This window comes from Euprymna scolopes, chromosome 10, assembly GCF_053919585.1.
Source record: "Euprymna scolopes isolate OS-2025 chromosome 10, ASM5391958v1, whole genome shotgun sequence".
In the NCBI taxonomy this organism is placed as follows: domain Eukaryota; kingdom Metazoa; phylum Mollusca; class Cephalopoda; order Sepiida; family Sepiolidae; genus Euprymna; species Euprymna scolopes.
This window is the reverse complement of record NC_136491.1, coordinates 145,673,266-145,686,728: the sequence shown is the minus strand read 5'-3', so window position 1 is coordinate 145,686,728 and position 13,463 is coordinate 145,673,266.

Sequence of the window (13,463 nt, the reverse complement as noted above, 5' to 3'; positions counted from 1 at the left end):
TGGTGTTACTTTTAATGCATCTAAACCCAAGCTTCTATCTTTATATCATCAACGCTCTGATGCCTATCTGGAATCAATTGAAATGAATGGCTCTCGTCTTGGGGAGGCCTCATGTTTAGACAAGCTTCTCGGCTTGAACTTTACTCCTGATTTTAAATGAAACACATACATTAAATCTATTGCCAAGGCCGCTGGAAAAATGGTGGGATCTTTCTATCGATCCAGTAGATATCTCACAGCTGATGCAATTCTCTATCTATATAAGAGTCAGATACGTCCAATGATGGAGTACTGTTGCCACATCTGGGCAGGAGCTGCTAGAAAGGGATTATCCTGCCTTGATAGATTCAAAATAGACTTCGTAGCCGTGTGGAGGATGTCCTTTTCTCTTCCCTGCAACGTCTTTCTCACAGAAGAAATGTTGCGAGTTTGTCTCTGCTTTATCATTACTTTCATGGCAGGAGCTCGGCTGAGCTCCCTTCCTCGCCAAACTTTCACAAGAAACACCCGTATAGCAGAAAACACTATCACTAGTTTCCCACACTCTTTATCTGTGCCTAAACCTAAACGTAGACTCCATGAGAAAAGCGTCTTTCTTAGACGTGGAATTGTCTTCCGTTTTACTGCTTTCTAGCTGACTACAATATGGTTGTCTTCAAGCCTAACGTAAACAAGTTTTTGATGAGCCGTTCCATATAAGTTAACAAATTTACCGAGTCTCCATTACTAACGGTTACTATATTGTCCAATTTCTAGTGTACACTCTTTAACCCTTATCATCGAGTGGCCTCTTGGCCCTGATAAGTGGTGATGCCTATGTAAAATAAATTCCTAAGTTCTCACTTTTATTCTTTTTACTTATATGTATATATGTATGTGTGTCTTCTATAACATTCTCTCTTTTTCTCTCTCTTTCTATCTTTCACTTTTTCTCGATTTATCTACATTTTACCTCTCTAACTCAGTCCTCTTTTCCTCACCAGTTTTCACTTTCCGTGCTCAGTCATTATAGCTACGCTCTTTTCATTCAATCTACATTTCTGCAGTCTTTCTATCATCTCTCTGTTTGCCTTTCTTCCGTTCGTCTGAGTCCGTATGCGTGTCGGGTGTGAAAGCGAAGAGACAGACAGGCGGAAATGAGGAAGGAAGGAACGAGATGTCTAGAAAGTAAAATCAATTTAAATTTCTTTTTGCAGATCGTATAGTTCCTTTTGTGCAAGTCAAAATCGATAATAAGAAAAGTTGAATTGTGTATCATAATCTAGTTTATTTAAACGGCATAATTATATATATCATACATTTAAACGTCTTAAATGGATGGTTCCAGTTATTTTAGTAAATACATACGAACGGTTATAAATTTGCACGGACAAATAAAGTTGTTTAATTTCAGCTGTAAAGCCCAGCAAAAGCGTTTGCCTCTTTCAGGTGAATATTATCATATTGTTTGTGTCTCTTTAAATACAATGTGGCAAACATGGTTGCCGTTGCGAAATTTGGTTGTAGTTGAAACAACATAATCTGTGTCCCATGTGGAAAACTCAGATGTTTATTGAAATTTCAATGTCTGCAAACTTCTTTCATGGCTATCTTTATCAAACCTTAAATTGAAAACATCAGGTGTTAGTCATAATTTGTATGCGACAGAGCGTTACTTTATTTTAATACAAATATAGGGACCATGGAATTAATTTACTCCCATAAATATGGGTTATATTTATTTCTCTACAGCAAGGAGACGGTAGTTCAGTGATAATCGCCACGTGTTTGAAGCCAGTTCTTTCCGCTAAAATCATATCACTTTCACTTAGGGATGTTACCAACCTCCACGTGATCTATCCCGTAAAAACCCGATGACTAGAAAAATATCGCGAAAAACCAATGCCAACGATAGATCTTCAGATGTATATAATATGATTATAATGATTAATCTACGAACCGAGTTTATAACAGTTTCTAATGATTAACCAATAATCAAGACGAAAAGCCACTCTAGGATTAGCGTTAATTATTTTTATTGGCTGATAGAACAGTACTATAAAAAATGTTGAATGTTGTAGTCGGTAAGGAAACATTCCTGTGGTAATATGTTTCACAAAGTTTTGGAAAGAAATTCTGCTAGCTAAACCTCCGTTTGATTTTATGCACGCAGAGAAGGAAACGAGATTTATTTTCAGTGGTGCTAGAAGACGAGTTCTTACTGTGAATGCTTTACAAAGACAACCAAAGCTTGAAGTCAAATTGAGCACTGACAATGTAAATACTGATAGAATAAAGACGAACTAGCAATGTCTCTTCTGTAAAAAAGAACCTGCGGATAAAAGGACATACCAATTGTTACTAGATGCAACATATAAGTTTACAAATAGATAAGCAATTTTATTTACTTAAGTTATTTTTATATCAATTTCAAACATGAGAGATGTGTATATTTCATTCTTGAGTGTATGTGTTTTTAGATAACTGTGTTCTTTTTGATAATCATTTAACACGTAACAAAACTTTTTTGTCAACCTTGTGCAATTATTTTTCCCAGTCAATGTTTTAAAGATTTATAAAAATATTTCTTCATAAACATTTTTGGTTCATAACTAACGTTTTTTATTCAACATTTTCTTTCATTAGTGGGGGCATCTTTTATCCATAGAATCATATCATTTTATTATATATTTAAAACGTTGAAGATCTTAACATCTCCATTAGAATCAAAGTATTTTTCTTACATAATCATGTTATTTTTTGTTATACAATAAAAACATAGAGCTTGCAAAAACTTCATCCTGTATTTTTTCTGGCAGTTGTGTAGTTGTTTGACATCCACACAAAACCTGAGATTCTTTTATGCCACGCAGTGTACAATCAGTCCTTAGATTGTTATGTTTTTTTTAATCATTCTAAAGTGAATGAGCTGAAAGTAAATCATTAAAACTCTCCGGCCTAAATTCCTAAGGTACCATGAATTGGGAAAAATACGCAGAAGACATGGCCAAAGCCGCCGACAATGAGTTGGGCTTTTTCTACCGTGCTACAAAAATTACTCAAACCTAACATGATCCCATGTGTCTACAAGACAATTAATCATCTATGGAAGCATGTTAAAAATCCTTACTGTCAAGCAAGCTGACCCATCGCCTTAATGTTGCACCCCTGTACTTGTTTTACATGTGTTTTAGTCGAATGTGCTTGTAAGACTGGTGCCTACTCGACGTCAATAATTTTGACTAACCGGAAGCGCATCCCACGCATTCACTGTAAAGATCCCCCAATGCTGAAGTGTCTTCAATCCTGATAGTTTCTTTACTTGAATTGCTAGACTTTTGAAGTCATTCTCTGCTTCGCGCTTCTCCGACTGTACTAACAATCGGAAATTCAGATTCTTAGAGTGTTCCTGTTAGCATTTTTTTACATAGGCATCACCACATTATCAAGGCCAAGAGGCCACTCAAGGATAAGGGTTAAAGAGTGTACAGTAGAAATTGGATAATATAGTAATCGTTAGTAAATGGAAATTCGGTGAATTTGTTAACAAGCGGAACTGCTAATCAAGAAGTTGTTTACGTTAGACTTGAAGACAACCATATTGTAGTCAGCCGGAAAGCAGGAAAACGGAAGAAAATTCTACAGGCGTTCAGTTCTAAGAAAGAAGCTTTGTTCATGGAAACTACGTTTAGGTTTAGGCACAGGTAAAGAGTGGGGGAATTATTGATAGTGTTTACAGCTAGACGAGTGTTTCTTGTGAAAGTTTGGCGAGGGGGGACCATAGACTGAAGCTCAGTCGAACACTTTCCATGAAAATAGCGATACATCAGAGACAAACTCGCAACATCTCTTCTGTGAGATAGAGGTTGCAGAGAAGAGAAATGGACATCTCCTACAAGGCTACGAAGTCTATTTTGAACTCTATCAAGGCAGGACAAGTCCTTTCTAGCAGCTCCTGCCCAGATGTGGCAACAGTATTCCATCCTTGGACGTACCTGGCTCTTATATAGATAGAGAAATGTAAGGATGTGATTTGGAGGATCATTAATGTAGATCAGGAAAAGAGTTGGGCCCAGGATGGACCCCTGAGGGACACCGGCATTAATACTGTGAGCTTCTGATTTTTGCCCCTCAACTACTACTCTCATGAACCTATCAGAAAGAAATGATTTAATTATTGAGAAGACATTTCCAGCTATACCGTAGCTACAGATCTTATAAAGTAAACCTTTATGCCATACCCTATCAAAGGCCTTAGATATGTCAAGAGCAATTGCCCTAGAAAGGTTGCCTCCGTCGAGAGATTTGCTAATCCTATGTGATATAACTGTAAGCACATCTGTTGTAGATCTAGTAGAACGGAAACCATATTGTGTGTCACTAAGAAGGTTATTTTTGTTGAGATGGTTGATTACTTCTGTATTTAACACAGATTCCAGCAACTTACTCATGACGCACAGGAGACTTATTTGCCTGTACTGAGAGGGGGATGAGCGATCACCTGAATTCGTAAATACAGGGCATACTGATGAGATTTTCCAGGGAGATGGGAAACTATTCTCCTTAAGACAACGTTTAAACAGTTTTGTAAGTATGGGCGCTAGTTCAGGTAGAAGTCTTTTTAGTACTATAATTGGAATACCGTCAGGGCCAGTTGCTTTACTGGAATCAAGGTTTTTGATTAGCTTGGCAACATCACATACAGATATACGTATATCACATAGCGTGTTTTCTGATACAGGAGGAAATATTGGGGGTTGACGGCCTTGGTCGCAAAGGGTAGAATTAGCTGCAAAGTTCTTGACAAAGAGTTTGGCTTTTTCTGATGCTGGAGAGAACCATGGCTGGCTGTTAGGTTTTTGCTGAAACTTTTTCGAGGGTATGAAACGGTCTATACCTACAATTAACCATTCTGTCAGGTCTGATACTATAGAGGAAACATCCTTTTTAAACATGGAATGCAGAGGTAGATCCGATATAAATGTACGGAAGCTATCCCAGTCAGCCTTAATGTATAGAGATACTGTACGATGGAGAGGTACGTCTGGGGACTTATTACATTTCATAGCATAGTTTTTAATTCATAATAGCATCTTTTGTCTTGGTGAAATGTGCTTTATCTAGGATTAGAATGAATTAAAGCAAACATTCAGTTCCCCCATATCTGCAAATAGTTTATATATATATATATATATATATATATATATATATATATATATATATATATATATATATATATATATATATTGAAAATATATATGACAATAAAACTATACAGAATTTTCAAAGTTTAATCCTCACGAGGATTAATTGCGGAAAATTCTGTATGGCTTATGTATTATTATATGTCCAGAACTAAATACCTAGCTTACATAGTCATCTTTGATTTTATTGACTAGCACCCTTTTCCCAGAGAACCGGAAATTAACAAAATAAATTGAGAAAAATCTAATATATATAAATACCATCCCAATCAGAGATTATTTCAATCGGAAGTTTACCGCTTTTTTTATTTCTTAAAAAGAGATCAACTTAAATGCCTTAAATTTAAATTGCTTTACACTTTAATTTTTAATAAATAGCAACAATTATTTGTACATAAAAACGCTCGTGTTTCATACTACCGCAATCATCAGTGTAGGAAGTGATAATATTCGCTGATAAGGAGACTCGAAACCAGTCTCAAAATCGTACTTTAATTCGTTAGAAAGCATTGTACTTCCAGACCACTGGCCAATAACATAAGAATACAAAGAAATTTAGTGGCAATAAATGATATTCAAAATCTTGGAGATTTTACTAGTGAGCTTTGTTCTTGTCAATATAAATTCAAAACGATTGCGAAACTTCTCTTACACATACTCTTTTTGCGTTCTTCTATTTCAAACATTGATAAACCATTACCCATTAATGCTTTTTTGGTAGATGTATTATCGTTTAATAAGCATTCACAACATCGAAGACCTTAATAGATCACAATGGGTAATCAGCTTTTTTTTAAATCAGCGTTGAACAATTAGTTTTTTTTTTGGTGCTTATACTTATAAGGTCACAGATGAAAATCGCAGTTCCAAAAAAATAAACAAAATAATTATTTCATATACTTAGGTATTACGCTAGATATCTACGTCAACAATTTGGAAAATTTTATCAGGTAGAATTTTAATTAAAAATAAAAATCAGGGTTATCTTATTTTACCTATTCGCCATAGATAAGAGCGAAAATCTTGAAAATCAGGGGGAGATAAGCCAGTCTGTTATTTAATCAATGTATAATATGTGGCGGATCTGCAAAATCCAAACACTGACTTTTATCTTTAATTAAAATTCTGCTCGTAAGTTTTCTCTAATTTTGGTAAAGATATTTATTTTTTGCGTGATACACAAGTATATTGAAATTTTACTTTGAATATAATTTTTACTTGTGTTCCATAGTGAATAATCACCAAGTTCTTTTCCTAAAGATTTTTATTTTTTGCTTTTTGATATCAACTAAAATCTTCATTTTTTTATTACAAGGAACACAAATATCGTAAAAACAAAATTAATTTACATTGTACGTCGTAAAGTTCTCACAAGTTTTCAATAGTTATCAATAGATATCTAAAGAAAATAGTGATTGTACATAAAGATCGTCAATGATATTAATTGATGTAAAAGAATACAAAATCTGGGTCCAACAGATATAAGATATGTATAGTCCACGTATTGAATAGATATTTGGAAGGAGCACAATAACCTTGAATAAAATAATTTGTACTTGTTTAGAAATAAAGAAATCAAACGAGTTTAATAAGTATAAGAACGAACAGGTTGATCGAGAAAATAAATGATTATATCAGATCAAGATAGAAAGTTAAGGATTGTTCGAGTAAATATATGCAATGATTAGGTAAGATTAACCGAAAAAAAGAATAGCCACAAGTTGATCAGAGGTGAAGATTGCTAGCCTGTATAATTACATCGAAACGGATATGACATCACATAGCTTTAAGGGAGTGAGAAGAGATAAAGCCGATGACAATCATTTCAGCACATAAAACGCATGGATACAATTTTATATGACTGACAAAGTCTTATTAATTAGTCTTTATCTATATCTCTTTACCTTCACTCATTGGTTTGTGGTTTTGATTGCAGATCAAGTCTAATACAAAACTTTTGTTGAATTTTGGTCCAAATAAACCCTTTTTAGGCGTAGAATCAAAAGAGTTTTGATTTGACGGCGATAAGTTTGTATCCGAAAGGATCAGCCAAAAATTTCTATATAGATAATATGTTGCCACTAAAGTATAAAATTTGTGGATTGATTTGTCTTTATCGATACTGATAATACAATATAGTTGCGTGAGGCTTCTTGGTTTAATTCGCGAACGAAGATCCTATGAAGGGGGCTGTCAACGTCGACTGCAGCCACGCTTGTGACTGACCAGCCCGATGCGGGACAAGCAGGTTTGGCCGCACGGCTGCAGTCAAAAGTCACGTCAAGTTGGCTGCTGAGTCTTCTCGAGTCTTCCTCCTGTAGCGTTTCACCCGTAAATTCTCTGTACAGAAGACCTTACAGGAGGTGACAACCTGGCAGATAGTGCGTCGCCAGATCAGGTGTAACGGTCAGCAGCGAGAGTACACCACTGGTGGTGGTCAATGTGGAGTCACCGAGGAACTTCTTCAGGGCTATCTTGGGTAGGCGATGATCCTCAGTTCTGGAGACGTGTCCGGCCCAGCGTAGCTGCAACTTCATCAGCGGGTGATCTCCACCTGCTTGATGACCCCAACCTTGGTGACAGAGTAAGTCCAGTGAACATTGAGGATGCTGCTGAGACAGCGCTCGAGGAATCGTAGTTAATGACGATAAATTGTCCACAACTTAGAGCAGTACAGCAGGGTGGAGGGTACTATAGCTCTGTTCATACTAATTTTTATGCTCTTCATCAAGTGTTTGTTTTTCCAGATTCTGTTGTACAGTCTGCCAATTCATTATATCTCAGAGGAAGGCGCATAGACATGATGCAATCAGAATGACCAGTTTTCAGGCTTTCTAGCGAGAAGCGAAAAGATTATTACTATCAAACCAACGCTCTAGAAACGCCCCTTCGTTGCAGGTTTCCCTGACCAGAAGAGACTGTATCCGGCGCCTAAAGACGGTGATGTAGACATCCAACCTGAACAGTTCGAGTGCAATCAAAGAGGAGCGACGTTCGGGTCTGTTGCTATTGCGTTTGTCAAGCATAGTTATGATGTTCCAACATGTTAGCTTCAATGCTTTTGCACCTTTACAGATGGGTGTGTACCTTCCTTTCTTTGTTGTATTTCGACCACATTAGAGATGCACGTTGACTGCGGCCAGATAACTGGTTTAGCCAGCTGAAGCTGGTTTACCGAAACATGCTGCTTGGTCAATATGTGAAAAATTTAGGGATAGGGTGGGACCAGTGATGTCCGTCCACCCTACTAGGTAGGTAGCAGCATGCCGGACAACAAAGAGCTCCTATATCCCTGGGGGATAGGTGCTTGCGTGATGCAAATAGCAGTAAACGACTATTGAGATCATTCTTACTTTGATCAACACGATGTAAATCGTGTTGATCAAAGTCGTGTTCATAAAATTCATTAAATAATTGTATTTAGCTTAAGACAATATGTATATTGTCTTAAGCCAAATACAATTATTTAATGAATATATTATTTATCGCCATCATTTTTTGGTTTTGATGGGATTGGGCTTCGAATTTTGCTGCGATTAGTAACATTCGTAAGTCCTAGAGACGACAAACTACGTTTCCGTGAATAACACACACACACATACACACACACACACACACATATATATATATATATATATATATATAAGTTAAGTGGTTGTATTTAAATTCTGAAAAAACAACATATAGATATATATATTCTAATTAAGAATTTATTGTCTGACAAAAGGAGTATATGGAAGGTTATGTTTATTTCCTTAATGCATGGACTTTCAATGCGGTTAACAAAATGTTCAGCTGTGAATAGACACTTATTTTGCTTTTCAGCACAAATATTGAAAATAGTTTTTTGACTGGTGAATGATAATTATATGGAGATAATTATAGGAAAAGGAATTTGATACAACCCGAGCTGTCCATTATCGGAAGGAGTAAATTGTCCTCCGGGGGTATAAATCAATATAGGCAGAGTATTGGTCTAGGGGATAAGGCAGTAGTCCCATATAACAAAAAAGCGTGGTTGCTCCATATATATATATATATATATATATATATATATATATATATATATATATATATATATATATATATATATATATATATATATATATATATATATATACCTTTCGGAAAATCAATAGATTTTCCGAAAGGTATACGGGGCAGCCGTATTCGTCGGTGCGTTAAGTGTGTTTTGGTAGATATACTCCAAAATCTTTTTAGGTGTTGGCACAGTGTATCAGATGTTGAATGAATATACCATTCCATTGTATATATCATCGTATATATATATATATATATATATATATATATATATATATATATATGATTCAAAGGGTTAAAGCATAGATTAGATAATCAAATGATATTTATTTACTAAATATTACAGCAAGATAATATTTTCAAGACGATCCTACCCAAAAAGGTAACCTTCAACATAGAAAAAAGAGCATAATATAAAAGTAAGAATTGAAGTTTAATTCTGTAGATTGAGAATTTATTGTTTGAGACAAGGAATATATATATATATATATATATATATATATATATATATATATTTCTGTTAAGTTTGCAGGTTGAAACAAGTAACGTAGAAAGCAATACAAATGACGACTCAACAAACAAAGGTAGATCAAATAAGAAGTGTATCAGGAAAAGGTATATTTACAGGATATTTACATAATGGTGTCAAATAAGAGAGTCTTTGCTGGAGAAACATATCTGCTCTCGGCGGCCTTCGGTGGCTTCTGGAGAATACACACTCTAACTGAGTCTTCCAATTTATGTGTAATTACTATCCACATATGCAAATGAATGTGTGCCACCACAACACCCTACTCCCAAGATTTGAAGTCGCACAGATTTCAATATCTTTTTTCTCTTGGGATTTGACATTAATGGTTTATTAAACTTTCTTTTTCTACAAGTATGCCCATGCGCACTCAATGTCACTTAGCATGGTGTCCATCGCTTGTTGAAAAATGGCAGGCGCTACTTTGATGCCAAAGGGCAACCGGTTGTATTTGTACAATCCCTTATGCGTGTTGATGCATAGTATTTTTGAGCAATTCTCCTCGACCGTCGCTCAAGTCTATCTCGGAGAAGATATTACCACCATTCAACTTTGTGAATATTTCCTCTGGGCTTGGTAGAGGGTAATGGTAATCTTGTAATATGGAGTTTAGACCTGTCGAAAAGTCTACGCACACTCTGATTTCATCATTCCTTTTCTTTACATATACGGTGGGGGCTGCCCAGTCGCTATGTTCTATTTTTTATAATATTCCTGTCTGTTCCAATCTATCTAATTCTTTATTAATCTTTTCCAACCCAGCGAACGGAACGTTTCGCTTCTTTCTAAAAATTGGGCTGGTGTTTTCTTTAAGTTCAAACGAGACCTTAAATTTATTGCAACGACCTAATTTAGTCATAAATACATCAGGGAATAATTTTTTAAGTCCTCTTTTATATTTTCTGTTGTTGGAGTAGTACATTCTATTTTTTACAGAATGTATTGATTGGCTTATCCCAGAGTCCAAATTTCTCAATCAAATCTATTCCAAAGAGATTTTCGCAATTTTTCAATACGAACATTTTTAATTTCTTCGTAATCCCTTTCAATTTTATCGGAAGGATAACTTCTCCTTCAAGTTTTATCTCACCACCAGTTACCGTCCGAGCTGATTTACTTGTTTTCATCATGGTTGGTTTACCCAACTCTTTCCATGTATTCAAGTTTATTATAGAAATATCGGATCCTAAATCCAGTTGTAATTTTATTGGCTTTTTAAATATTTCCACTTTTATGTATTTTCGCCGATTTTTTCTAATTTTTCATTTGATTTTGTTTTCTGTACTCTCTTTCTGGTGAAATCTTTATATCTGCAACAATCGCTTTTGTGTCCGACGTTCTTGCAAATGTAGCATGTTTTCTTCTTATAAGGGCAATCCTATTCCCAATGTCTTTCTGCGCATCTCTTACAGTTATATCTAGGAAGAGACTTGTTATATTCTTTACTATTATTATAATTATTATATTTGGAATATCTCATCTCGTTTTGACTACTTTTATTTGTATAGTTCTTGGTTGGTGTGTATGGTTTTCTAACCTTTCTTACATATACCACTTCGGTTTCTTCTATCTTTTTTTAATCCTTTTTTAGTGTAATGGCCCTTTCACAATCCTCTGCTAATTTCTGAAGTGTTAAATCTTGCTCAGATTCCAGCTTAGACAACACTCGTCTGCGTATTTCTGCCTTTTTCGTGGAGACTAACCCTTGTGCGAAGATTAGGCATTTGAAATCTACTATTAGTTCCGCTAGCTTAAAATTATCACAGTTTTTATTGACAACTGATGCGTATGTCAAATAATCTTGGTTGTCCATCTTCCTTAGATTAATACACAACCATCTCTTATGAAAAAGAGATATGTTCGGATTAAATAATTCTTTTAGTAATTTTACAGCTTCCATGAAATCTAATTCCGTAGTTTTTTTTAGGTAGTATATAATCTACGAACTTGTGGTCTTCTCTTACACCCAACTTTCTGAGTAAAAGGCTCACTTTCTGGCTATTTGGCCAACTTTTGCAGTCCAGTTGAAAGACATCCTCGTATATTGTATAGTATGCTTCAAAAGTCTTTTCTTCCTCTGGCACATAATTAAATGTGTCCATACTATTAAATATAGTTGTTTGCGAGAAATTAGTACTTTCGACATTTTCTCGATTAGTCTTAAATAGTTCGAGTGTTTTAGCAAAACGTTCATTTTGCCTTACTTCATATTCAAATTGTAATTTCTTCTGCCTTTCTTCTTGTTCAAATTGTAATTTCTTCTGCCTTTCTTCTTGTTCCATTTGCCATTTCAATAATTTCTCCTCTCTACGTGCATCTAGCTCGGATTGCGCCTTTTGTTGCGTCTGCAAAAATTGCATTAACATTCTGGATAAATCTTCCATTTTTTTTGTATCCTTCAGTAGAAGTAATGCAGTTACGAAGAAAAATTGTACAACTTCACATGCAGCACAATATCCGTACCATATAAAATGGCTTGTGTTACAAAATAATTGTTCATAGTTCCTGTTTTCAATAATAATATCGCTGCTCGAATAATATTTTCTCACTTCGCTAGCGAGTCAAGCTCATCCAACCACAACATAAGAACTGAGGCTTTTGCTGAAACCACAAAATACGATTTACTTTTCCGTTTTAGGCATTTCCTAATAAATAACAGCCGAACTTAAGTACAACTGTTTCCATAGAAAAAAAAAGTTTTTCAACTCGAGTCACAATTGAAAAAAATAAAATGTATGGACTACATTTAAAAAATTATTTATCGCCATATCCACCATTTTTAAAAAATAACTTTCAACAACCTTTTGTCCACCGAAGAAGTCAATTGTTTGATCTGAAAAGGATTTATGGTTCTGGCGACATCAACTACTTCCCTCAACATTAAAATCCGGAGAACCAAGTGACCCATAGATTAAAGAAGGTTGCAGTCGCCTTAGCAGAATGAGATGGTGCATTGTTATGCATCAAAATCATCTGAAAGCGACGTGACAATCGGAGATCATCTAGCCATGGTGACAAATCTTTATTTTTATTTATTCAAAAAGGTCGTGTACGCATTGCTGGTAAGTTTTACACCCTCTGGAACCCGGAGTAGTCCAACAAACTTATCCCCAATGATTCCCGCCCAAAACCTGATGCCGCCCAACTCCTTGTTGGCTATGAACTCTGAAAAGGGTTGGAGTTCCGTTCGAGTTCCAAACTTTGGCCAATCCATCGGGACTGTCAAGGGTAGCACGGGTCACATCTGTAAATAGGACATATTGAAAATTCATTTTCATGTAATTCTGTGCCCAAGCCATTCGTTTTTCCCTATTTAATGGAGGCATTAGAATAGTTTTGATGTTTCTTGCCATCTCACTTAACACATTACATCGGGCCTGCCTAGATTTTGGAGCGATTCCAGGTCTTGCAAAAATGGAAACACTGGTGCTGTTTGGGTTTCGATTGACTTCCCTACGAATTTTCCGAATATCATGATGTGAAATGTTTCTCCTGGTGCCCTTATCCTTTCTGGATTTCGTGTTGGGGCTGTTCACGAATGAAGCCAAAGTTCTTGGATCCCTTCCAGCTTCATAGCTACATGTTTGATGAACAATCCTTCTGCGAGACCAGCTACAATCCTTTCCTTTTCGATTCTTGTTAATCGCTCCATTTTTGGCATTTTAAAAGACTTGCAAGAAAGTTATTGACATGGATTTGAATAAAATGTT